The sequence below is a fragment of the Protopterus annectens genome, chromosome 11.part0, assembly GCF_019279795.1.
Source record: "Protopterus annectens isolate FY-2018-M chromosome 11.part0, PAN1.0, whole genome shotgun sequence".
NCBI classification, from domain to species: domain Eukaryota; kingdom Metazoa; phylum Chordata; order Ceratodontiformes; family Protopteridae; genus Protopterus; species Protopterus annectens.
In genome coordinates, this window is record NC_056745.1 from 774264753 (window position 1) to 774292200 (window position 27448).

At 43.4% G+C, this 27448-nt stretch overlaps 1 protein-coding gene across 5 annotated transcripts in view; it reads left to right on the top strand.

Annotated features, from left to right (window-relative positions):
* KIAA1549 (KIAA1549 ortholog) overlaps window positions 1-27448 on the top strand; it is a 2575340-nt gene that overhangs the window by 889193 nt on the left and 1658699 nt on the right. The window lies entirely within an intron of this gene.

The window sequence follows — 27448 nt, forward strand, 5'->3', positions numbered from 1 at the left end:
ACCTGCTCAGTCACAACAACTTCTTAAGATTGGGGAGAACCTTATCTCTCTTATCATAGGTAACCAGACCACACAATCCAGAAGGAAAAGGGATCTTTCCCCAGAGATTCTATCATAACATGACACTGAAGAATCAAATTATTTGGATTTTGACGATGAACAATAGCCCCTTACCCCCTTTGAGGATTCTGATGCAGAGGAATCCGTCCCTTCTGTACCCCCCCCCCGAGGACCTATTCTTTGGTGAGACCTTGAACACCCTTAGGGAACATTTCCACTGGGAAGCTCAGGATTACCCTCAGTCTAAGAAGAGACTAAGGGAGTTTTTGGATCTCTCCCAGCACAAATCCTTAGCCATCACTCCCATTTTGGAGGTGGTGGATGATGTTTTTATGGATTCTAGCCTCACTCCTGATGCCTTCCCCTGCACCTAGAAAGCCAGATAGGTACTACAGGGTGCCAGACACCCACAAGTACTTGTTCAAAAATCCTGCAGCAGACCCAGAGGTCATCACCCAGGCACCCAAAGGGGCTAGGGCCAGTTCATCAAAAAATCCTATTCCTTCAGACAAGGACAGCAGAGCTCTAGACAGATGGGGTAAAAAAGTGCACATCTCTGCTACCTTGGCTATCAGAGCTCGTAACTGCCAGTTCCATTTGTTGAAATATCAGCAACATACCTTGGAACTATTAAAACAAATGATTTCATCCTTGCCAGACAGCTCTATTTCCAGGGAGCTCTTGCACTTCATCTCTCAACTGGCAAAGCTTTCCCGACACTGTGATACGATCCTCTAGAAGCCTCTAGCAGGGCTGCTGTGGTGGGGTCATTCATTAGCAGGCCTGCATGGCTGAAAGAACAACCTCTGCTTGATCATGTTAAATCCAAACTCTTAGACGTCCCCCTAGATAAGGACCACTTGTTTGGCTCTAAGGCTGAGGAGGTGATCAAGAAAATGGAGGATAAGGCCAAATCAATCCAGACAGTTAAAGACTTCCTCCAGGTCCAACCTCCCAGATTCATCAGGAACTTTCCCTTCAAACACTGGTCCTTTCCTTCCCAATCCAGACCTGGACAAAGGAAAGTCCGCAGGGACAGACCACCCATGCAGAAACCACAAGAACAACAGAGGCCCAGGCAATGGACCTTTACTACACCCAGGGCAGGGAGGTCTATGTCCACTCTCTACCCTAAGGACTTGCAATGACTCCTCCTCCCCATTCTGCCCCACACCCACCACTCAGTGGTTAGTAGGAAGGCTATCCCTTTTCAAAGACAACTGGCTAGCCATCACAAAGGATCAATGGGTCCCAAAAATCATTTTTCAGGGATACAGATTCTCCTTCAAAGAAACTCCAACAGGGTACCCAGACATAGCATCAAATCAACTGGGAGAGGCATTCAAACAAATTCAGAAACTCTCTGTGCAAAAGGCAGTGGATCCTGTCCCCCAGGAACAAACAGGAAAAGCGTTTTATTCCAGATTGTTCCTGGTGCCCAGGAAAGAGGGCACTTGGCACCCAATTCTGGATCTATCCACACTAAACCTTTCCCTGCAAGTGCCAAAATGCAAAATGCTCACACCCCAAAAACTCTTACCCATGTTGAGCCCAAATGCCTGGCTTGTTACCCTGGACGTATAGTAGGCATACCTTCACATTCCAATAAGGGAGTCCTGCAGAAAGTTCCTTTGTTTCAGAGCAGGCTCACAACACTTTCAGTTCTCTGCTCTGCCCTTTGGCTCATCTACTGCTCCCAAGGTTTTCACCAAATGCTTGGCTCCGGTCATTGCTTTCTGCAGGCAGACATCCAAATTTACCCATATCTGGATGACTGTCTCATCCAGGCAGACAGCAGGGAAAAGCTCCTGCAAGACCTCAACTTTATCAAAGCCCTATTTACCTCTCTAGGCTTTACTATGGACAAGGAAAAATCAAATTTTTAGCCCACCAGACAAATCACATTCTTGGGAGCTCTCCTGGACACAGCCACCCAAAGAGCCTTCCTCTCTCCAGAAAAACAGAGCTTCCTGTCACAATACTTCTCCCAATTGGCTTACAGAAATCACTTCACAGCAAGGAAGTTTCTTCAAGTGCTGGGGACTCTCCTGGACACAGCCACCCAAAGAGCCTTCCTCTCTCCAGAAAAACAGAGCTTCCTGCCCCAATACTTCTCCCAATTGGCTTACAGAAAGCACCTCTCAGCAAGAAACATCCTTGCCGTGAGGTGCTTACAGAAAGCACCTCACAGCAAGAAAGTTTCTTCAAGTGTTGGGGTACATGGCATTCTGCACCCTGTTGGTGCCCTTGGCCAGACTGAAGATGCGAAAACTGCAGTGGTACCTAAAAAACTTTGGTGCCAGCACTCTCAGTCTCTGGAGAGACATCTACCCTTTATCCCCTGCTTAAGAGCCGAACTCCTATGGTGGACAGAAGCCTGCTCACTGAACAAGAGCCTACCCTTTCTATTTCTTCCCCATGGCCAGACTGTCACCATGTATGCCCCAGACAAAGCCTGGGGGGCACACTTAGACAACATCTGCACCCAAGGCACTTGGGACCACAGCGACCTACACCTGCACATCAACCAATAGGAAATAATGGTAGTACTTAGTGCTATCACATCTTTCAATACCCACCTGATTCCAGAGGTGCTCCTCATCAAACCAGACAATACCACAATCATGGGATACATCAACAAGCAGGGGGAACACACTCCTACCCTCTTTGCCATCTAGCCATGCTTCTCTGGCAGAGTGCCTTTATGATGGTCCTTCATCTGATAGCCCAGTACATTCCAGGGGAGCACAGTACCCTAGCAGATCACCTCAGCAGAAACTGCTTAGACCCCCATGAATGGCAACTTCAGTGGGAGACCTTCCTCTGTATTACACAGGCTTGGGGAACACCAGAGGTGGACCTCTTCACCTATGTACAGAACAGCCAACTGGACCGGTTCTGTACCAGGGAGTTCCACCCAGAAGCCTGGAAGGTGGATGTTCTGTCGTTCCACTGGGGTAACCTGTTTATCTATGCATTCCCTCCCTTGCCAGTGATACCAAGGGTATTGTTATAGATCAGGGAGGAAGGGCCAAGAGCCATCCTAATTGCTCCAAATTGGCCTAGGCAACATTGGTACTCCTTGCTGCTCAGCCTAAATAAGGAACCACCCATTTACCTGCCTCTCACAGAAGGACTTCTAACTCGAGCAAGAGGGTCAGTACTGCACTCAAATCTGCAAACTCTCAACCTGTCCGCATGGCTGATTCCTCAAAGGTGGATAACAACCCACTCTTGAGCAAGCACAGGTCCTGGACATAATTAAGGATGCCAGGAGCCCCAGCACCAGAAAATCATACTCAGAAAAATGGAAAAGATTCATCTCCTGGTGCCAAACTAAAAGTGCAAGCAGCTTCCAGGCATCTATCTGTCTCTGATTCTAGACTACCTGGCGAAGCTAGTTAAAAAAAGGATTATCCTTCTCTTCCATCAAAATTCATGCCTCGGCTATCTCTGCCCATTTTCATATAGAGAAGCCTTTGTTAATCCACCCACTTATAAAGCAGTTCCTTAGAGGGGTTTCGTACATCAGGCCACCCAAGAGGCCACTCACACCCGCCTGGTACCTGAACTGTGTCTTAGAAAAACTGACCTTACCTCCCTTTCAACCCACCACCTCAGCAGAACTAAAACATCTTTCCTGGAAGACCGCCTTCCTGCTGGCAATTACCTCAGCTAGGAGAGTTTCCAAGCTCCAGGCTCTCATAGCCATTGAGCTCTTCATTATTTTCCATTCAGACAGGGTATCCGTTAGGACGAATCCCTCCTTTATGCCTAAGGTGGTTTCGGACTTGACACTGAACCAGGCTATACATCTCCCCACTTTCTTTCCTAACCCTCAGAACACGGTGGTAAGAATCCTTCATTCACTAGATGTGCACAGACAACTTAGATACTATTTGGATAGAACCAAATCTATCAGGAAGACTGACCAACTCCTGGTCAGCTTCGCCCCAGGGGCAGAGGGGAAACCTTTTTCCAAGTAGACCATTTCTAAATGGATATCACATTGTATCCAATTGTGCTTCCACTTTCATGGGAAAGTTCTGCCCAAGCCTATTTCTACCCATTCCACTAGGGCAGCATCTACTTCCACTGCTTTCCTAAGAGGGGTCCGTACTAAGGACATGCTCGAAGCTGCCACTTGGACTTCGGTCCACACCTTCACCAAACACTACCACTTGCCTCTGTTCTCCAAAACCCAGGCAGGCTTTGCCTCTGCAGTTCTGCAAGGCATGCTTACCCCTACCTAGAACAGTACAATCTGATGTTCTCCTTGTTTCACTGTTGCAGTCATTCCATTTGGGTTATCCTGCTGGCAGGTTGCCCTCAGTCGGCCTGAATTCCAAAGTCTTGGGTCCTGCATCAGTTGCTGTCACCTCTTCCCTGATGTCAAGTCTTCAGGGGTATAAAAGATGCAGCCGACGCCATTTTATTCAGTCTTTCTTGCTGCGTGGTGCCCGAAGCAGAAGCAGTTCGCAAGTGCCAGTTGGCCGACTCCTAAGATTTTTGTGTTCGAGTTTCAGATCCGAAGTCTTCATTAAAAGCTAAGTACCTCATTGGGGAAACTTTTTTCTTGCTCCAGACCAATTTCAGAAAAAGTTAATAATTGTATTTCTTGTGGGAAGCAAATACCTCATAAGGACTTTCATTCTTACTGTATTCCTTGCTTAGGCCCCGACCACGACGTTGCTAGTTGTCGGTTTTGTGCTAGATTTAACCAACGCACTATTAAGTGTCGGTATGATTTTGCATTAAGCTATTTTGGGCGAAGGTTTAATTATACAATGTCATCAGATAGCCATCCGACTACCGGAGTTCACAAAAAACGCAAAGAAAAAGACAAGCAACCGAGGTCCAAAACTGACAATGAAGCTTCTCCTAAGCAAGTCGCCAGTTCTCAGTGAGGTGCTTTCGCAGCCCCTGATGCCCGCTACTTTAGAGTCGCAGGCCACTACCGACTCTCACATGAAGTTGGCCAGGCCGCAGGAAACTCAAGGTATTGGAGCCTCGGAGATTATTCCCTCAGATGGGTCCGGAGCCGCTGAGCAGGCATCGGCTTCTGAGGGTGTATTCAGACCTAAACAATTATATATTAAACCGACTTCAAAGACCAAGACTAAAACACCTTTAAAGGCAAAGAAACAAGTTCACCAATCACAAGGACAGGCCTCCATGCCCAAAAAACAGATGCTCAAAATGGCCGAAGACTTAATTACCTTGATCAGGGGTTTCCATCCCCCTCCTGATAAGAGGCCTAGGCAAGAGACAGACTATGAATCTTCAGATCAGGTTTCCATTTCTTCTGATTCCTCTTCTGATCAGGAATATTCTCTTCCCCCCTGTGAGGATTCTGATGCTGAAGAATCAATTCCTTCAGCTTCTCCTCCTGAGGACTACTCTTTTGGGGAAACGTTGCATACCATGAGGGAGCACTTCCACTGGGAAAGCCAGTATTTTTCAGAATCTAAGAAAAGGCTCAGAGACTTCCTTTTACTACCTCAACACAGGCCTCTAGCTATTCCACCTGTGTTGGACATTGTAGATGATGTATTCTCAGAGTCTAGTCTGACCCCTGACTCCTTACCTCCAGCTCCTGTTAAGCCGGACAGATACTACAGGGTCCCTGACTCTCATAAATTCTTTTTCAAAAACCCTACTGCAGACCCAGAAACTATTTCTCAGGGTCCAAAAGGGGTCCAGACTTCTACTGCAAAAAATTCTACCCCCTCTGAAGGGATTCTAGGGCTCTGGATAGATGGGGAAAAAAGATTTACACATCTGCTACTTTGGCTATAAGGGCCTTAAATTGCCAGTTTCATATGCTCAAATATCAGCAATATATCATGACACTGCTTAAACAGAAAATTATGGCAAATTCTGAATGTGCAGAAAACAAAGAAATGCAGGATTTATTGCATGCAGCTGAACAAGTTGGAAAGCATACTTTGCAATGTGGGTTTGATTCTCTGGAGGCTTCCTGCACGGCCGCTGTTACAGGTTCTGTCATTAGGTGACATGCTTGGTTAAAGGAACAACATCTGCCTGACCATGTTAAAGCAAAATTATTAGATGCTCCTTTACAACATGATACATTGTTTGGTGTTAAGGCAGAAGAAGTGTTAAAGAAAATGGAATACAAAGCTAAATCTATGCAAACTGTCAAGGATTTCTTACAGGTGCAGCCACCTAGATTTAGTAGACACTGGCCTACAAAGAATTGGTCCTTTCCAGTCTCAGACAGACCTCAAAGGGGTAGATCCAGACGCCCTAGAGGCAGATTACAGCCGCAAGGATCCTATAGGTCTAAGCAGTGGAATGCTTCTACCTCCAAAGGTGGGGAGGACAAATCACAAACATATAGGAAACAGTCCCAATGACTTCCCCCTGCCTGCGCAAATCACTTATCTTCTGGCAGCACCCTTAGGGGGAAGACTAGCATTTTTTTCTCAAAATTGGCACATTATAACCCAGAACAAATGGGTTCTAGACATAGTGTCACAAGGCTATAAGTTTCATTTCCATACCCTGCCAAGGGCAAACGGTTGGCCAGACCTGACAAAAAATGAATGGCAGAGGCTCAAAAACAAGTCGCAGCTCTCATGGACACAAGGGCTATTCAACAAGTACCACGGCAAGAGCAGGGACAAGGATTTTACTCAAGACTGTTCTTGGTACCCAGAAAGGACAAAGCATGGAGACCAATACTGGACCTATCTATTCTAAACACTTTCCTGGATATACCAAAATTCAAGATGTTGACCTTACAGCAGCTTCTGCCCATGCTGGGCATCAAGGCTTGGCTTGTGACTTTAGACCTAAAAGAGGCATACCTGCATGTCCCAATCAGACAATCATGCAGAAGATACCTCAGATTCAAAGCTGGCTCAAAGCATTACCAATTCTCTCCACTGCCCTTTGGCTTATCTACTGCGCCCAGGGTCTTCACAAAGTGCGTGGCACCAGTAATTGCTTTCTGCAGACAAAGAGGAATACAAATTTTTCCTTACTTGGACGACTGCCTCATACAAGCAGAGAACAAGGGCATTCTACTACAGCATCTGACATTTGTGATAAGACTTTTAACATGCCTAGGGTACACAGTCAGCAAAAAGAAATCAAAGCTAGTACCCTCTCAAGAGATAATATTCCTGGGTGCAAGCTTAAATACAACTGCCCAGATGGCTTATCTCACTCCAGACAAACAAAGGCAACTGACTACCTATTTCAAGGAAATGGCAACAAAGGCCCAGTTATCTGCAAGAAAAAATTCTGCAGGCTTTGGGTTTCATGGCATCCTGCATCTTACTAATTCCATATGCAAGACTGCATATGAGGAAAATTCAATGGTACCTAAAAAGTGTCTGGACACAGCATTGCCACAGTCTGGAAACAATGATTACTCTAATTCCCTGCCTGCAACAGGAGTTTTGATGGTGGGCAAAGGCTTATCACCAAAACAAGGGACAGCCATTCTCACTACCCCCAGCCAGGCAGAGCCTAACGACGGATGCATCAGATTATGCCTGGGGGGCACACATGGCAGGAAGAGGCATTCAGGGCACCTGGTCCACAAACCAAAAGCATCTACATATCAATCAAAAATAGATGCTAGCTGTTCAAAATGCCCTGACAGCCTTCAAGGACCTACTTCATCTGGGACAACTACTGATAAAGACAGACAACACCACGGTCATGTGGTACATAAACAAGCAGGGGGGCACTCATTCTTATCCCCTGTGCAGACTAGCCATGGCTTTATGGGACACAGCATTGACTTACCAAGTTCATCTGCAGGCACAATTCCTGCCAGGAAAGGAAAATACTCTGGCAGACGAACTAAGCAGAAACGTCATGGATCCCTACGAGTGGCACCTGGATCCACAAGTCTTCAGCATGATAAAAAAGAAATGGGGAAGCCCAGACATAGATCTATTTGCCTCCCTTCAAAACAATCAACTAAAAAGATTCTGCACAAGGACTTATCACAGACAAGCTTGGAAAGTGGATGCCTTATCTTTCAACTGGACAAACCTATCAGTATATGCCTTTCCTCCACTGCCTCTCCTCCCCAAGGTACTCCTAAAGGTCAGGCAGGAGAAACCAAAAATGATTCTGATTGCCCCAGACTGGCCATGCCAGTACTGGTATCCAATCTTAAGGAACTTGTCCCAATGCCCAGCCTGGACCTTACCTCAAATACCTCATCTACTGTCCAAGCAAAACAATCAGATTCTGCACAGCCAAACTCAGGTCCCTAAACCTGGCAGCATGGCGGATAATGTAGCCATACAAACCACACCTCTCAGTAAAACTGTGATGGATGGCATTTTAGAAGCCAGAAGGCCTAGTACTAGAAAATCCTATGCTGGGAAATGGAAGAGATTTTGCGCTTGGAACCGATATCAAGGAACTGATACAGCTGTCCCAAATATTCCTCAGATTTTGCAATACTTATCTTGAGATGCTGGGCAAAGGCCTATCTTTTTCATCAATTAAAATCCATGCCTCTGCCATTTCTGCTCATTACAATACAGAGCCACCACTCTTTTCTCATCCTTTATTAAGGCAGTACCTCAGAGGAGCCAAAAACTCAAGGCCTCCAAGGAGAACGCCAATACCTGCATGGGACCTCAATTATGTCTTGGAAAAACTCACCGTACCTCCTTTTGAGCCAGCTAATACTGCGGATATAAAGTTTGTATCTTGGAAAACAGCTCTGCTCCTAGCAATAACTTCTGCAAGACGAGTTTCAGAGCTACAGGCTCTCATGGCTGTGGAACCCTTTATTATTTTTTATCCAGACAGGGTCTCTCTGAGAACAACTACAGTTATGCCTAAGGTGGTATCCAGTGTAGCCCTTAACCAAACAATTGATTTGCCAACTTTTTATCCAAATCCACAGAACAAGGGGGAGAAAATTCTGCATTCTTTGGACGTACACAGACAACTTTGATTCTACTTGGACAAAACTAAAGTTTTCAGAACGACAGAACAATTACTAGTGGCATATGCCACAGCATCACAAGGAAAGGCTATCTCCAAGCAGACTATTTCAAAGTGGATAGGTCACTGCATTCATTTCTGCTACTCACAGCATGGCAAACCAGTGCCTAAGGGCATTAGGCCACATTCAACCAGAGCTGCAACCACTTCTGCAGCCTTTCTCAGGGGAGTACCAACCAAAGGCATTTTAGAGGCTGCTACTTGGAGTTCAGTGCATACCTTTACAAAGCATTACAATCTGCCTCTTTACTCTAAATCCAGGGCAGGCTTTGCCACTGCAGTTCTGCAGGGCCTCTTAGCCGCTCCTAATGCTGTTTAGCTCCAGCCCCCCAACCACAGCTTTGGGACTCAACCCAAATGTAATGACTGCAACAGTGAAACACAAAGAACATAGTACAGTTGTGTACACTTACCATAAATGTAGATGTTCGAGTGTATTCACTGTTGCAGTCCAGGTTACCCACCCACCATCCCCCTTATTTCTGCTGGAACTTATCTTTACTTCTCTAATCTATACAACCTAGGCGGTGTATTTGCTTATAGAGGAATGCAAAGCTTATTTTTGGTGCACATATGTTTTATTTACATAATTTTAGCCTACCCTTTTGGGGGCACCTGACATTTGGGGCAAGAAAAACTGAATAAAATGGCATCGGCTGCATCTTTTATACCCCTGACGACCTGAAGTCAGGGAAGAGGTGACAGCAACCGGCGCAGGACCCAAGACTTTGGAATTCATGCCGACTGAGGGCAACCTGCCAGCAGGATAACCCAAATGTAATGACTGCAACAGTGAATACATTCGAACATCTACATTTATGGTAAGTGTACACAACTGTACTTTCTCCTTCTTCTTCCCTTGTTTCCATCCACCCTTAATTCAGCTTTGGGATTCTTCCCATAAGTGATGACTGCAACAGTGAAACACGAAGAACATAGTACAGTTGTGTACACTTACCATAAATGTAAATGTTCGAGTGTATTCACTGTTACAGTCCTATTTTCCCTACCTCCTTCCCCCTATTCTTCTCTAAACTTCATTTACAGCTTTATATGTCTGTGGGCGTCCTCCAGGTTGGTCTTACTCAGACCTTCTGAACAGGGCTCCTATAGGATAGGGCAAGAAAAACTGATGTAATGGCATCGGCTGCCCTGCTTTGTACCACTGACAACCTGACGTCAGTCCCTGGCGACTATAGCCGACGCAGGGGGAAGAATCTTTACTCTGGTATTCGGGCCGGCCGAGGGCTACCCAACAGGGATAACCCACAAGTGATGACTGCAACAGTGAATACACTTGAAGATCTACATTTATGGTAAATGTACATAACTGTACTTTTTGGATATTGGTGCCAGTTCCTACAGAGGGGGAGGGGGCTGTGAAGCTGTTTATACCATCCGTAAGGAGGCTGTAATAGGCTTTGAAGAAGTTTTTATGTCTGATCCTAGCTAGAGGGGGGCTAGTGGAGATGATGACTTCGGAAGTGACTGCTTTATGGTCAGATCTTACCAAGGAGGATGGTACTACAGGGATGCTGCAGTAGTTACTCATGTTGGTTAATACCAAGTCCAAGATATTATCACCTGTTGTGGGGGTATTGACTAGCTGTTCCAATGCATTTGCATTGACAAAAGCAAGGAATCTCTGGGCATTTGTGTTCTGGCATGAGTAGATGTTCATCGTGTTTCACTGTTGCAGTCATTACAATAGGGTTATCCTGCTGGCAGGCTACCCGCAGTCACCCCGAGTTCCAGAGTCTGGGTCCGGCGTCAGTTGCTGTCGCCTCCTCCCTGACGTCAGTGCGCCAGTGGTATAAAAGTTGCAGCCAATGCCATTTTCTTCAGTCTTTCTTGCCGCGTGGTGCCCGAAGCAAAAGCAGTTCGCAAGTGCCGGTTGGCCGACTGCTGAGATTTTCAAATTCTAATTTCAGATCCGAAGTCTTCATTAAAGCTAAGTACCCCATTGGGGAAACTTTTTTCTTGCTCCAGACCGGTCAGAAAACGTTAATATTTGTATTTCTTGTGGGAAGCAAATACCTCATAAGGATTTTCATTCTTACTGTATTCCTTGCCTAGGCCCTGACCACGACGTTGCTAGTTGTCGGTTTTGTGCTAGATTTAACCAATGCACTATTAAGCATCAGTACGATTTTACATTTCATTACTTTGGCAGAAGATTCAATTATATAATGCCATCGAATCAGCCGACTACCGGAGTTGATAAAAAACGCAAAGAAAAAGAAAAGGACAGGCATCCGAGGTCCAAAACCGACGGCGAGGCTTCCATTAGGCCTGTTGCCAGTTCACCAGTTCTCAGTGAGGCGCTTTCGCAGCCCCTAATGCCCACTATCTCAGAGCCACAGGCCGCTTCCAACTCCCACGTGGAGCCGACTAGGCCACTGGAAACTAAAGGTATTGGACTCTCGGAAACTATTCCCTCAGATGGGTCCAGAGCCGCTGAGCAGGCATCGGCTTCTGAGGGTGTTTTCAGGCCTACACAGTTATATAGAAAGCCATCTTCAGCTTCAAAGACAAAGACTAAAGCAGCTCTAAAGACAAAGAAACAAGTACAGCATTCTCCTGGACAGGCCTCCATGCCTAAAAAACAGATGCTTAAAATGGCCGAAGACCTAATTACTTTGATCAGGGGTTCCCATCCCCCTCCTGATAAGAGGTCTAGGCAAGACATTGAATATGAATCTTCAGATCAGATTTCCATTTCTTCTGATTCCTCTTCTGAACAGGAATATTCCCTTCCTCCCTATGAGGATTCTGATGCTGAAGAATCTATCCCTTCAGCCTCTCCTCCTGAGGATTATTCTTTTGGTGAGACCCTGCGTACTATCAGGGAGTATTTCCATTGGGAGAGCCAAGATTACTCAGAATCCAAGAAATGGCTCAGAGACGTCCTTTTATTACCCCAGCACAGGCCCCTTGCTATTCCTCCTGTTTTAGACATTGTAGATTATGTATTTTCTGTCTCCTGACTCTTTACCACCAGCTCCTGTTAAGCCAGACAGATACTACAGGGTTCCTGATTCTCATAAATTTCTTTACAAAAACCCTGCTGCTGACCCAGAAACTATTTCTCAGGGTCCCAAAGGAGTCAAGGCTTCCACTGCAAAAAACCCTATCCCCTCTGATAGGGATTCAAGGGCCCTGGACAGATGGGGGGAAAAGATTTATACTTCTGCTACCTTGGCTGTAAGAGCTGTAAATTGTCAGTTTCATATGCTTAAATATCAGCAATATCTTATGTCACAGCTTAAACAGAAAATGTTGACAAATTCAGAATGTGCAGAAAACAAAGAAATGCAGGATTTATTGCATGCAGCTAACAAGTGGGAAAGCATACTTTGCAATGTGGTTTTGATTCTCTAGAGGCCTCCTGAAGTCCGCAGTTACAGGTTCTGTCATTAGGAGGCATGCTTGGTTAAAAGAACAGAATCTGCCCGATCATGTTAAAGCAAAGCTTTTAGATGCTCCATTACAACATGATTCCTTGTTTGGTGTTAAAGCAGAAGAGGTGTTGAAGAAAATGGAGGACAAAGCTAAATCTATGCAAACAGTGAAGGATTTCTTACAGGTACAGCCTCCCAGATTTAGCAGGAACTGGCCTACAAAGAATTGGTCCTTTCCAGTGTCAGATAGGCCACAAAGAGGCAGATACAGATGCCCCAGAGGCAGATTGCAGCCCCAAGGCTTATACAGGCCTAAACAATGGAGTGCTTCTACCTCCAAAAGCGGAGAGGAAAAATCACAGCCATACAGGAAACAGTCTCAATGACTTTCCCCTGCCAGCACCAAGCACTTATCTTCTGGCAGCTCCTTTGGGGGGAAAACTAGCACTTTTTTCACAAAATTGGCACATGATCACCCAGGACAAATGGGTCTTAAATATCGTATCTCAAGGCTACAGGTTCCACTTTCACACCCTGCCAAGGCCAAATGGTATGCCAGACCTGCCACGCAATCAATGGGCAGAGGCACAAAAGCAAGTTTCATCCCTCATGGACATGAGAACCATTCAGCAAGTACCACAGCAAGAGCAGGGACAAGGATTTTACTCAAGGCTATTCTTGGTACCCAGAAAGGACAAAGCCTGGAGACCAATACTGGACATGTCTATCCTAAACACATTCCTGGATATTCCAAAATTCAAAATGTTAACTCTGCAGCAGCTTCTGCCCATGCTGGGCAAGAAGGCTTGGCTTGTGACTTTAGACCTGAAAGAGGCATACGTGCATGTCCCAATCAGACAATCATGCAGAAGATACCTCAGATTTATAGCTGGCTCAACGCACTACCAATTCTCTACACTGCCCTTTGGCTTATCTACTGCACCCTGGGTCTTCACAAAATGCCTGGCACCAGTAATTGCATTTTGCAGACAAAGAGGAATACAAATATATCCTTACTTGGACAACTGCCGTATTCAAGCAGAAAACAAGGACATCCTACTACAGCATCTGGCATTTGTAAAAAGATTACTAACTGGTCTGGGGTGCACAGTAAACGAAAAGAAATCAAAGCTCGTACCCTCTCAAGAGATAATATTCCTGGGTGCAAGCTTAAATACAACTGCCCAGATGGCTTATCTCATGCAAGACAAACACAGACAACTAACTACTTATTTCAAAATGTTGGCAACAAAGACCCAGTTATCTGAAAGAAAATTTCTGCAGGCTTTGGGCTTCATGGCATCCTGCATACTGCTAATTCCATATGCAAGACTGCATATGAGGAAACTTCAATGGTATCTGAAAAGTGTTTGGACTCAACATTGCCACAGCCTGTCAACAATAATTACCCTCATTCCCTGCCTGCAACAGGAGTTTCGATGGTGGGCAAGAGCCTGTCACCACAACACAGGACATCCATTCACCTACCCACAGCCAGACAGACATTGAAACAGATGAATCAGATTATGCCTGAGGGGCACATATAGCAGGACGATGTATTCAGGGCACATGGTCCGCAAGTCAAATGCATCTACATATCAATCAAAAAGAGATGCTAGCTGTTCAAAATGCCATGACAGCCTTCAAGGATCAGCTTCATCCAGGACAACTACTGATAAAGACGGACAATACTACAGTCATGTGGTACATAAACAAGCAGGGGGACACGCATTCCTACCCCCTCTGCAGACTAGCCATGAACTTGTGGGACACAGCACTGACTTACCAAGTACATCTGCAAGCACAATTCCTGCCAGGAAGGGTAAATACTCTGGCAGAAGAACTAAGCAGAAACCTAATGGATCCCCACGAGTGGAAATTGGATCCACAAGTCTTCAGCATGATAACAGGGAACTGGGGATGCCCGGACATAGACCTATTTGCCTCCCCTCACAACTGCCAGTTACAAAGATTCTGCACAAGGACTTATCACAAGCAAGAATGGAAAGTGGATGCTCTGTCTTTCAGCTGGAAAAACCTAGCAGTATATGCCTTTCCTCCTTTGCCTCTCCTCCCCAAGGTACTCCTCAAGGTCAGACAAGAAAAGCCAAAAATGATACTGATTGCCCCAGACTGGCCCCACCAGCACTGGTACCCAATCCTAAAGAGCTTGTCTCAATGCCCAGCTTGGACATTACCTCAAATTCCTCACTTATTGACCCAACAAGACAGTCAAGTACTGCACAGCCATCTCAGGACCTTAAACTTGGCAGCATGGCAGATAATGTAGCCATTCAAGACACACCTCTCTCTAAAGCAGTGATGGATGTTATTTTGGAGGCCAGGAGGCCTAGCACCAGAAAATCTTATGCAGAAAAATGGAAGAGATTCTGTGCTTGGAACCAGGCACTAGGTATTGACACGACTGTTCCAAATATTCTTCAGATTTTGCAATACTTAACTGAGATGCTGGATAAAGGCCTTTCCTTTTCATCAATTAAAATTCATGCCTCTGCCATTTCAGCTCATTACAATACAGAACCACCTATTTTTTCTCATCCATTGTTAAGGCAGTACCTCAAAGGAGCCAAAAACATAAGACCTCCAAGGAGAGCTCCAGTACTTGCTTGGGACCTCAACTATGTCTTGGAAAATCTCACACTGCCTCCGTTTGAGCCAGCCTCTGCAGCTGATATAAAATACTTATCCTGGAAAACAGCTCTGCTTCTAGCAATAGCCTCCACTAGACGAGTCTCAGAGTTACAGGCACTCATGGCTGTGGAACCTTTTATCATTTTCCATCCTGACAGGGTTTCTCTAAAGACAAACCCTACATTTATGCCTAAGGTAGTGTCCAGTGTGTCCCTTAACCAAACAATTCATTTGCTTACCTTTTACCCAAACCCACAGAATAAGGGTGAGAGACTTCTGCATTCTTTGGACATTCATAGGCAGCTATGCTTCTACTTGGATAGAACCAAAGCTTTCAGAAAGACTGAACAACTTCTAGTGGCATATCCTGCAGGATCACAAGAAAAGCCTATCTCAAAACAGACTATTTCAAAGTGGATAGGCCACTGCATTCGTTTCTGCTATTCACACCATGGCAAATCAATGCCGAAGGGCATTAGGCCACATTCAACCAGAGCAGCAGCTACTTCAGCAGCTTTCCTCAGAGGAGTACCAACCAAAGACATCTTAGAGGCTGCAACTTGGAGTTCAGTGCATACTTTTACAAAGCACTGTCAGTTACCTCTCTACTCTAAATCCAGGGCAGGCTTTGCCACTGCAGTTCTGCAGGGCCTGATAGCCTCACCTAATCCTCTTTAGCCAGCCTCCCAACCTTAGCTTTGGGATTCAACCCAATTGTAATGACGGCAACAGTGAAACACGATGAACATAGTACAGTTGTGTACCTACCATAAATGTAGATGTTTGAGTGTATTCACTGTTGCAGTCCAGGTTACCCACCCAACATTCCCCTTTTCCTTGCTGGGACTTATCTGTATTTCTCTATTCTATACAACCTATGTGGTGTATTTGCTTGTAGATGAAGGAAAAGTTGTTTTTTGTATATGCATGCTTATTGGGATAATTTAGCCTACCTTTTTAGGGACACCTGACATCTGGGGCAAGAAAAACTGAAGAAAATGGCATCGGCTGCATCTTTTATACCCCTGGCGCACTGACGTCAGGGAGGAGGCGACAGCAACCGATGTCGGACCCAGACTTTGGAACTCGGGCTGACTGTGGGTAGCCTGCCAGCAGGATAACCCTATTGTAATGACTGCAACAGTGAATACACTCGAACATCTACATTTATGGCCGGTACACAACTGTACATACTTTCAGTCTATGTTTGGGAAGTTAAAGTCACCCAGGATCAGGGTAAAGGGTTGAATTTTGATAGATTCAAAATGGTCCAAATAGGCAGATTAGGCATCTTGAGTCTGATTTCAGGGCTGGTAGCTAGCTATGATTTGAATAGGGATCTTGTCAATAGTTAACTACACCTAGAGTGTCTCCTGTGCGTCATACTGTTTGACCAGACTGGAGGTGTGTATGTCTTTAATGTGTATTGAAACTCCACCTCCTTTGGCTTTACTGCCCACAGTTTGGGGTCTGAATGTATGATAGGTTGAGTTACCAGGTAAGGCTGGGGTGCTCTCTGTAGCTTTAAACCAGGTTTCTGTGACTGCACAGATGTCAGCATTTTCCAGGGTTAGGAATGCTTGCAGTGAGTGGAGTTTCATGTTGAAACTCCTAGCATTTAGCAGCATGACCTTTAATTTGTGTTTTGCTGAAATTTTTATGTTGGTAGTTTTAACCTCATCACTTTTCCTAAAAAAGGCTCTTCTTGAGGAAGCTAATTTGGATTCGTAGTTTGCTTTGGATGACTTCACAAGAAGTCTTATTTGCTTGTTTAAGCTGAGGAGGGAGTGTTTCCAGTTTAGGAGGGCTCCCTCGCTCTTACTCTTAGACAGTAATTTCTTCCTCTCGTTGTAAAGCCTGTTAATGGCAGTTATCCACCAGGCAGGTTTTCCTCTTCCTTGAGGAGCTTGTTTTGGTCCTGTCGGGCATGGCCAAGTCAATGCAGTTATACAGGTGTTTGTACAAAGCATTGGTGTACAGCTCAGCATAGTTGCCAGTTCCATCTGAGGAAAGAGGTGCAGTGAAGCTATTTATACACATAGATTTACACTTCAGACATGAAAGACTTATTGGCCTGTGATTCCCTGTGTCTGTCGTAGGGCCACTGTTTTGGAGGGCAGCACAACAGCAGTGCATCAGGACACAGGAACAAAACCTTTGGCTGTGCTCAGTTTAAACAGTTTAAGGCAATGTTCATCGAGAGTCTGTTTGACTTTGTTTAATAAGCACTCAAGTATGTTGCAAGGACCCATGGAGGAAGTGTTTCTGGTTTAAGATAACACCTTAAGAACATGTTCTTTAGTGATGGTAGGGGTCATAAGGAATTCTGGAATGAGTGTTTACTGTGTAGGGGTTTTGAGGGTGAAGTTAGCAGAGAACTTATTTGCCAGTATGTTTGTGATGTCTTTAAGGTCAAAGTGGAGAGTCCCAATGAGAGCAATTTGAGAGTTATTTTATAGTTTTCTAACATACCTAAAAAAAGGACACGTGTTTATCTTTTGCTTCAAAAGCTGTTCTGTGTTCTTGGTTTGCTTTACTGGTCCTTATAGTAATTTTCATTTTTTTTTTCTTTTTTTTGTACTTGTCTCATTTTGAGGAATTGTGGCCATCATGTATGGTTTAAGGAGTTTTTTCTCATTATAAAGTTTATCAGTTGGCCATCCAGAGGGGTGGAGCGGTGGGGGTGGATTTTAAACTTTCCATTGTGTTTAGTTCTAGTTGGGACTGCTAGATGTATACATTTGTTTGTATGTTCATAAAACTCTTAGTGAAGCTGGCAACTGTCAGAGTCAGTGGTAGGAATATAATTAGTAAATTTGGAGATTTTGTTAAGTTATTGTGTAAGGTTCACTTTTTCAAAATCCTTAAATATGAAGACATTGGTTAGAGTGTATTATGGCTCTAAGAATACATGTCGAGTTTGTGGTCCATTTTAACTGGAAAATGAGAGACTAGGCAGCAGAACAGGAAGAGGCAATATTACTGAAGACAAGATCCAGAATATTTTGACCTCTAGTGAGTTTGCCAGTTATTTGATCCAGGGAATTCTTATTTATCAAATCTAAAAATCTTCTTTGAGTTTACCCTCAGTTAGCACTATTTGTGCTCCATTCTGTGGATAGGTAATTGAAGTCATCCAGGATTATGAAGTTATTGCTTATAGGATTTTTTTTCTAGAACTTCCAGGAGTCTAACATGATCATCTGGAGACATGATGGGGGTTCTGTAGCATGCTGTTAGCTGCTAGCTTGTTTTGTCTGTGTCTAACCGAAATTCTAGGAACTCATTTGTGGATCTCTGGGTTATCATTGTAGATGAGATGTCCCTGACAAATATAGAAACATCACCACAGCTTCAATGAGGCCAGATTGTCTGGTAGGTACAAAACCCTAGTGTAGATGGAGTACTTTCCTGGTTTACTATCAAAATGACGAAAGTCATTCCAAATATCCATTTGGAACCTCAAACGGAAAGGCTGAATCACAAATTTCACTTTGGCGAAATGTCGAATATGCTGAACGAATTCAGCAGATTTGACAATGTCGCTGAACATAAAACGCACAGGAGCTCAAATAAGTATAACTCCTGCACTTCACATCATGTCTTTGCAGGGGGGGGCAAGTGTCCCTGCATCCCCACACCCACTGCTAACTATATATTCCAACTCCAAGATTGCACTACAGTGAGGAAAGGGGTGAATGTCCCAATCTGCACTGTACTGCGATCTCTAGCCCTTAGATTGACTTCATGTACTTGAATGCACAGTGGCATTCACTGATATGAACAACCGACAGTTGGCAACACAGCAATCGACCATCTGCCGTCCAATATCCCATCTGCAGAGCATCTGTGTTAGGGATTTTGATAGTAAACCTGCTTTCCTTACATTTAAGCCAAGTTTCTGTAACTACACATACAGGGACCTATTCCAGATGCAATTGTGTCTCAAGATTGGACATTTTGTTGTTGAGATCTCTGTCATTGAGAAAGCAAACATTTCCTGCGTTATGAAGTTGTTTTCTTTACTTTGTTTCTAAAATAATTTTTAACAGGTTTATATTCCGATCCTAATTTTTTATTATATGCCAGGTATTGTTGCTACCATATTCCTTCACTTTTGCAGAGCCAGTGTCATTTTCTTTTCCAGTTTTTAAATGTTTAATATTAATAATTGAGGTCCGGCATGTTCATTATTCATGTTGACATAATTAACACTTCAGCATGTCTGACATTTTTGTTTTGAGCTTACAAAAATATTGCCTTTTCCATTTCTGCACTGCACTGGGAATTGGTATAGCTTTAACCTTAAGGAACTTTTCTGACTTGAGGGGAGGCTTTAAGTTGGGGTTACTGAATGTATTTTCTATTGGTTTGTGATCTGTAGTTAATGTTGGTGCTGAGATGCTCAGATGATGGCCAGCACTTCCCTTTAATTTGGTTTATCTGTTTTTAGTATTAGGCAGGGATATGCCAGCGTATATGTTGACCCTCTGATGACCATCTTGTATCTGACCTAAGCCTACACCAAGTCCTGTAGAACTTGCTTAGAATTCTAGCAGAGTATGAGTAGTTGCAATTAAATGTTTGAGTTGAAGCCCTTCAGCATTTCTAAATGTTCTTGTTGATTTTGTGCCAAGTAAATTAAACACTTTTTTGAGCTCCCTTAGGAGTCTGGAAATTATGCTAAACTCTTATAAGCCTGAAAATATAGCAAGTGATATTCAGGAGATTTCTGATCTCTCTTTAATTTTTCTGAGGTGCATCATCATGTATTGCTTTTACCTTTGAGTGTGGTGATGTACCTTTCTATAGAAATGCAGCTGTATAGACCTCAAGGCTTTTCTCATGAATCTCGCACTTTTCCTTTAGTTTAAGGCCATTCCGTTTTAGTATAACACTTTTCTCTGAATGTGGTCATGTTTCGTTATGCCTTTACTATAGATTGCAGTGTACCCCTCAGAGTTCTTTGCATTCTTGATCCTCTGTACTACCTTTGTTACACTTTAAAAGATTTCAGCAGTAGGACTGACTCTGAATATCAGTGTTTTATACCTCTTCCAACCTGTTTGGCATAGATAATCTTTGATTCGTCTGTTACTGGGGAGAAGTTTAATTTGGTGATAACCTGACTTGAAATTCAGTTTACTGAACAACTTTGCATTCTTATCCCACTTATTATGTCACCCACTGCAGGTACTGTATGCCTTTCCCTTTTGTATAGCAGTATTTGCAGCTTTTATATCCACTCCATTCTTGACTGCAGATTGGATGTTTGGCTTGGGTTGTATTACTTTGGATGAAATATACTTCTGTAATGTCCATTTGTAGAGTATCTCTTCTTTTTCCTTAAGTGGAAAAATATTCTGTTGTGAAGCTATCCTACTCTGATCTCCTTTTGTCTATATATAGTTTGATCTGAGATTTCTTTAACTTTGCAGTACCATTAAATAATCTTGTATTTACTGAGAAGATACATTCTGTATTCATTGTGTTCCTTTTATTTTAGTATGCGCACCATGCCTGATGGTTGCCAGTGGATTAAAACTGGTACTCCTGTTCTGCTGAACATTTCAGAGGGCTTCACTAACATCTCCTTTATTTTTTATTTATATTTACAGTGAAACAGCATTTTAATTAAATTTAATTATTTGAAATCTATTCATGTATCCGGGTATTTGATTTATTAGTACTGGCTTTGGCCTTCGTGTGATTGACTCTGTTACTCTGTTTTTTGATACTTCTGTGCCTTGTTTGCAATTTTATTTCTTGCTTTTGCATTGTGATGTCTATTGTCTTCACACTGTTTTCTTTCTTTCTTATTTATTTATTTCCAGTTTGATGGCTGGGGAGGTCCACTGGGCTCAAAGAGCCCATTTTCAGTGGAGGTCTAGGGAGAAAAGCTTAGTACAAGCTCCATAATATGAAGAATACATAGTAGAAACAGAAACAAACTAAGCAAGTTTTACATACAAAATAGCAAAAACTAAACAAAAGTTAAATGGCAGCTTGGAGAAGGATGTAAAGCATATTTACATGTTTAGTGGTTGAGAACAGTAGTACCAGGTTAAATTAATGCAGAGGTTTAAATCATCTGAGAATGATATAGAAGTAACATTAGCATGGATGAATTCTTTATGCATGAATATTAGCATGAGTTAAATTTAAGTTATATTCTTGTGTTATTAATTGCTGTCTTTACTGTCTGCTCTGTTACTAAAGTTCCAACTGTATGTTTGAGACCCAGTAGTATGAGTCCTGAAAACACGGAGAAGTTAAGTGCAATTAATGTGAAATATGTACTAAATCTGAAAATACTGTATCACAAAAAATTCCCATTTCTCTGAGGCACGACAATGTTGTGCTTAAATATTTATGTATGTTTGTGTGTGTGTGTGTGTGTGTGTGTGTGTGTGTGTGTGTGTGTGTGTGTGTGTGTGTGTGTGTGTGTGTGTGTGTATATATATATATATATATATATATATATATATATATGTGTGTGTGTGTGTGTGTGTGTGTGTAACTAGTATAATGTCAACAATGCTGATGTCAGCACACCAGGACGCATGCGACAAGAAACAGCCTCAGCACATTTAATCTTTAACTTTAATAAGTTACAGTAAAACATAGTTTTTTTCTGTAGGAGGGCAAGTCCTCTTCCATCCGACAACACTTTCTGCTAATTATAAACACTAACTGCAAGACTGTACATATACAGGGTAAGGACAGATTTCACAACTCCTTGATGTGTGTGCTCTTGAGCACCTGTCAAGCAGCTGCTTAGCTGATAATGTGCATTCGACTAGGCAGCTGCTGTCCAAATTCTCATTTGACCAGGTGACTAGCACCTACATATACACACACACACACACAATTTGGTCGACTAAGCAGAATGTCGACAGGTGTGCCACATTGACAGTCCCCTGGTATATACCCTTTTTTTCCAGGGATTGGCAATCTCTGACTTAGAATATATAATTAGCGGGGGGAGGCTTGCCCCCTGCAAAAAATTATGCTTTCTTTGTTTTGTTTAGTTTTTTTCTTTTAAAGTTTTTCATGCATCGCGATTAATTTGCAGTGAGCTCATAGTAGAGAGTCGACATGCATAATATCAGTCAGTTTGGTTAAACATTATGCATGTCAACTTAAGTAGTATTTGACTAATTTAAGTAAATCCATGTATGTGTATGTGTATGTATATATATATATATATATATATATATATATATATATATATATATATATATATATATATTTATGTATATATATATATATATATATATATATATATATATATATATATATATATACACTTACATATATATATATATATATATATATATATACATAGATAGATGTATATAACTATATATATATATATATGTATAGATAAACTCACACACATACATGTGTGTGTGTGTGTGTGTGTGTGTGTGTGTGTGTGTGTGTGTGTGTGTGTGTGTGTGTGTGTGTGCATGTATATGTGTATAAAATATTAGTGTCATGGGGTGCAGCTCCCACATTGGGAATATAGAGGGGCTTATCCCCTTCAGAAACACTTGTGGTGTGTAACACTTACACTTCGTTGTTACTTGTGTAGAATCTCCCTTAATTTTTCAGAGTTCCAGGACTGCCATTATAGAGTCTCAAACTTGCAGTAAAAATGCTTATAAGGAATACATGTCTTCTTGTACTGCCTCATTTGCTTTTCTGAACTCTTGTCCCACCTTATTTATGCTATGGCTTGTCATTTGTTTTTTTTAGCTGTTTTTCCTTTCAGTGCCTGCTGTTCACCAAAGTCACTGCAGCATCTGGTTGGCACCTATTCACTCGCCTGTCTGCCACTGAATCAAGTTTCTATCCCTCAAAGGACCTTCTCAAGGAATCAAAAGTGCAGGAAGAAACTTTGGTTCTGTAAGTTATAAGACTTTGTTCCTGACACTTCTGTAGGCAGAGCCCCCTGTGACAGAGGGGAGAACTCTAGGTGGTCTGCAAAACCAGGGCTTTCAGGGTTCCTTCTCTCAGAGGTCCTATCAGCTCTCCTGAATCTTTGCCTTACTGCCGTTCTCTGGAGACAGTTGGGGATACGTATCCCTGCCTGCAATGAGCTGGACGTCCATCACCTGAGATGTATGGGTGCAGAAGATAATAACAGAGGCTGTCTTATTCCCTTTATTCCCTTCCCATGCTTACAAAGAAATGTTCTGATATTCCACCCTTGCAAAGTGAAGCAACCACTTCAGAGACAGGAAAACTTCTGGTTGCAGCCCATCTCCGACTGCAGGGGTTGTGACTTTTACCTTATCTGGGCAACTGGAGCATCGCTGCCCCCCCAGGAATCTACTTCTTCAGGCCAGGGACTCTTTGCTTCTTCTTTTCTCCCATATGGCGAATACAGAAAAGTCCAAATTGCAGCCCAGTGTGTACTCGGAATTTATTGGAGCTGTCTTAGATATGAAATGTCAGATTGCCAAGCTGCCACACGCCAGGATTTCAGCTCTTCACAGGCAAGCCTTAGCAGTGCTTTCCTGTCAGAAGCCAGAAGCATGACTAATTCAATATCTCTTATACTTCTTGATGACAGTGATTACCATGGTTCCGCTAGCCAAATATCATGTGAGAGTTGTACAGAAAACCTTATAAGTCCAGTGGTCTTTTCAGACAACACTCCATGTCCTTTCATGTGTCACTGATGGATATCTACAGTTCTGATATCCAGTGGTGGTTGTGTCTCAAGGGCATGCTTTTGTTCTACTTTCACCCTGAGCGACAGTGACCACAAGCACTTTCCACCTCTGTTGGGGGTCATTTATTGGAAAAGTCAGTCCAAGGCACATGGTCTATGTCAGAGCACAATCTTCATGTTAACATTTTGGAGATGAGAATAGTACTCTTAGTGTTGTAGGCATTCCAGGATTTGGTCTCTTTTGGTATGAAATCTGTCCAGACAACATGTCAGTGGTTTGATACATCAACAGACAGGGAGGGATATGATCTTACTGCTTCTGTTGAAAGGCCATGAGTTTGTGGCAGTGGCCAGTGTCTTCCCACTGCTTTCTGATAGCAGCTCACATTCTAAAGAAGGCCAGTGTTCTAGAGGACAGTTTGGGAAGGTCTATCCTCTTTCCTCACAAGTGGTCTCTCATTCCAGTAATAGTATCAGCATATTCAGGCATTGGGACTGACCTTGTTGTGAAGTTTTTGGATCTTCCTACAACACCAAGTCCAGCTGGTACTTCTGTCTGATCCCATAGCAGGAGGAGTCACTGACAGACACTGTGATCCACAGTTGGCCCTCTGAACTCCTTTACACCTTTCCTCCTGCTTCTCTAATACCCAAATTCCCACAGAAAGCTCTAGCGAGGAAGGTCACAGTGATCCTCATAACCTCTTACTGGCATCAACAGGTGTGGCTTCCCTTCCATTGGCCTAATCTAGTACACCCTCCTATACTATATCCAGCTCCAAAAGATCTCTCATCAATTCGGGTCACTTCTTTTGGACATTGTCTCTTAAACTAGCCGTATGGTTTCTACACTTCCAATGATGGCTGTGCCGTCTAGGTGTTCTCCCTCTGTCACTTACATTTTAACCTTTTCTCAGAGACGTTCCGCCAGGATGATCTACAAAACTAAATGGAAGAGATTTTCTAACTGGGCCTCTAACAATAACTTTGATCTCTTTTCAGACCTCTCTCTGCCATTCTAGACTTTCTAGTGTATCTCTTTCATGATGGAGCCAGCTATTCCATTGTCAAAGTTAAGCTTGCCGTTATGTCTTCTTTTTATATTGGGGAAGGCCACATTCCCAGTGCATCCCTCAGACTTTCCAAAGCTTTTCTCAGAGGTACTTTTCTTCTTCACTCTCCACTGAGGGAGCCTTCTCCATCTCGGAATATTATTATTGTGTTACAGGCCTTTACTGGCCCTCACTTTGAACTTGCATCCAAAATTGATTGATTTCAAGTTCGTATCATGGAAACTCTGTTTATGGTGTCCATGTATTATCTTCAAAACCTCCATCTCTGGTCTTCCACAAAGATGGGATGTCTTTCAGATCTAACCCTTCTTTTCTTCCTAAACTGGCTTATGAAGCATCAGTCAGTCAGTCAATCACCCTATAGTATTCTTTCCAAATTTCTTCAACAAAGCTGAGTACGTGTTACAGTTGTTGGATGTGCACCATCAGTTATGCTTCTTTTTACATAGAATCAGGACAATCTGGAAGACTGATCTGTTACTTGTATTGTTTTCTCCAGTAAAGATGGGTAAGGCGGTGTCCAAAGTCATGCTTTCTTGATGGTTTTTTGACTGTATCTCCCATATCTACAAAGAAATGTGATTGTCTTTACCCAAAACATCTAAGGCTTACTCAACGAGAGCTGTTGCTTCTTCTACAGCCTTCTTTTCAAGGGTACCCCTTGATGACATATATGCTGCTACTTCTTGGTCCAAGGTTTGTACCTTTATTTCACATTATAAAATGGACTTACATTAAAGGTCAAAGGCCTACTTTTGTTCAGCTGTGCTCTGGAATATTCTTCCATTAGACCTCCCAAGTGTTATGGTACCTGGGGATTCTGTCCTTTCTGTTGATGAACAGACGAAAGAGACAACATCATATACAGAAGTTATATACTCACCATAGTGATAGAGCTATGTTGTCTGCTTCCTTCCTTCCTCAACTTCCCTCCCTTTTTTTCCTGCATCCTTATTATTCTTTTTATTCATTCATGGAGTGACCTTATTGAGCTACCTGTAGTATCATAGGTCTTATTTTCATGACTACACATGGCAGCTGGTTTCTTCCTTTCTTTCTTTCCTATTACCTGGTTTTCTTTTGGGTCTTGAATTACATTTGGGGACATCTCCCTTTTTTCTGATATTGTGGGCAAACTCGATCTAAGGTAACTTGCTCATTACAAGGTGATTTGGGGTATGAGGAAGAGCCTGAACAATGGACCTGAAGCTTGAGAGTGGCTGAAGTCGAATCATATTCAGATCCGAAGACCTTCCATTGAGGAAAGATAGAAGATGTCAACACAGATCTGTCATTATGGTGAGTACATAACTTTCTTTTTTTTCTTGCTTGAAGGACTCTTCTGTAATTTCTCTTCTTTCTATAGCATGAAAAACATACTGATCTGAAATTGTTGTCTTCATTTGGTCTTTACCATGTGGGTAGAGGCACCAACATCAGTGCCAAGCCAGCCATATCCAAGCTACGGTGCAGAAACTGAGCACCTCTCCTACCCATAATGCCCTTCTCTTCCTCACTACCTCAGATCTTGTTTGCCACCATTCGAGCTACAGTGGGTTGACTGAGCTCCTTGTTTCTGAGTGTGTTTCCATCCAGTATAACCTTTTGACAGGTACCGTTTTCCTTTTTTCTATAGGTTTCCTTCTTTACCCTACCCTTGTGTTCTTTGAGATAGAAAAAAAATCCTTCTTGGGCTGTCGCAATCCCTTTCTAACCTGCCTTATTTCTCTTTTTGGACATGGCTGAAAAACCTGATAAAGACAAGGCTGCGGGTTTTAAAAAGTGTTCTGGGTGTGGACACAAGCTTCTCCCTTCGGATGTCCACACCCAGTGCATTGTATCTTTGGGCTCCAGCCACCTGGATTTTGAGTGCTCCAATTGTGTGGGCTTCAGTGCCTGTACTTTAGTGGACAGAAGGAATAAACTTATATTGAAGGGCCTGTTACCTAGTTCTACTGCTGCGGGCGCTGGGAGTCAACCTCCCTCTAAGTCGCCTGATGTGAAAAGGAGGGAAGAGCATAGGAAGGATGAGAGAGAAAGAGAGAGAGAGAGAGAGAGAGAGAGAGAGAGGAAAAGTCTAGAAGCAGGGATAGACCTCTGGAAAAGCGTGAACTGATGGATTCTTCCCCATCTACTGGGAACCTTCCCCAAAGCCAGTCCCAGGCTGTCTTCTCCTCCACAAAGATTTTCTCCTGAACCTCCCAAGATCCCGTTGGCCTCACCCAGGCATCCTTTCAGGCCTGAGTCAGTGGCTTCTTGTGCCAGATCATCCCAGAAGTTTGTCAGAGAAAGAAGTGGACCACCTGATGCGACAGTTTCTGCGAGCCCAGATCCAGCTGGGGGTCCTTCCTGCCCCCTCACCTTCAGGAGTGGTGGGTCCCCCCATGTTTTTAAGGGGCATCCTCCTTTCCCATGCCTTGTGGCTTCTGGGCCTCTGGATATCAGATCTTCTGGCACTGAGGTGCCAGCATCAACATTTTTGGTTTCTTCGACACTGTCCACAGCTTTGAGCTCCTCGGCATCTGTCACTTTGGTGCTGGCGGGCTCTTGGAGCCCTATTCCTCTCGGCAGTG